Source organism: Penaeus monodon, chromosome 24, assembly GCF_015228065.2.
Source record: "Penaeus monodon isolate SGIC_2016 chromosome 24, NSTDA_Pmon_1, whole genome shotgun sequence".
NCBI classification, from domain to species: domain Eukaryota; kingdom Metazoa; phylum Arthropoda; class Malacostraca; order Decapoda; family Penaeidae; genus Penaeus; species Penaeus monodon.
In genome coordinates, this window is record NC_051409.1 from 36,960,824 (window position 1) to 36,961,531 (window position 708).

Sequence of the window (708 nt, forward strand, 5' to 3'; positions counted from 1 at the left end):
GTTTTAAAATTTTTTATATGAAATTATGTTATATATATGTATTTTATATATATGTTTTTGTTTTTTTATATTTTTTTATTTATTATTATATTAAAATTTTTTTTTTTTTGTTTTAAAAAATTCTTTTTAATTTATTTCAGTTTATTTTAGTAATTTTTGGGATTTTAAAAATTTTTTTAAAAATTTTACTTTTTTAAATTTTAAAATTTCTATTTTATTTTTAAATTTTATTTTTTTTAATTTAATTTTTAATTTTTGTTAAATTAATTTTTTAAGTTATTTAAAATTAATTAAATATATATTTTTATTTATATATTTTGTATATATATTTTTATTAATTATAATATATATATTATATTAATTTTAAAATGTATAAAAAAATTATTGTATATTTATATTATATTATATTATATATATGTATTATTTTAGTATTAATATTTATATATATTTATAATTATATATATTTTTTAATTTTATTTTTTATTTTTTTATATTTATATTTTAAATTTATATTATTTATTAATGTTTTTTTATATGTTTTTTTTTATTTTATTGTATTATTATTTTTTATTATTTTTATTTTGTAATTATTTTTCCCTTTTTTAATGTATATTTTTTTCTGTATATATATTTTTCTATATTTTGTCTCTATTTTTTTTTTTTTATATTATTTATTCTTACTATTTTATGTTTTTTTATTTAATTATA

At 5.6% G+C, this 708-nt stretch overlaps 1 protein-coding gene across 2 annotated transcripts in view; it reads left to right on the forward strand.

Annotated features, from left to right (window-relative positions):
* LOC119588780 overlaps positions 1-708 on the forward strand; it is a 15,285-nt gene that overhangs the window by 11,792 nt on the left and 2,785 nt on the right. The gene's annotated exons all lie outside the window — the stretch shown is intronic.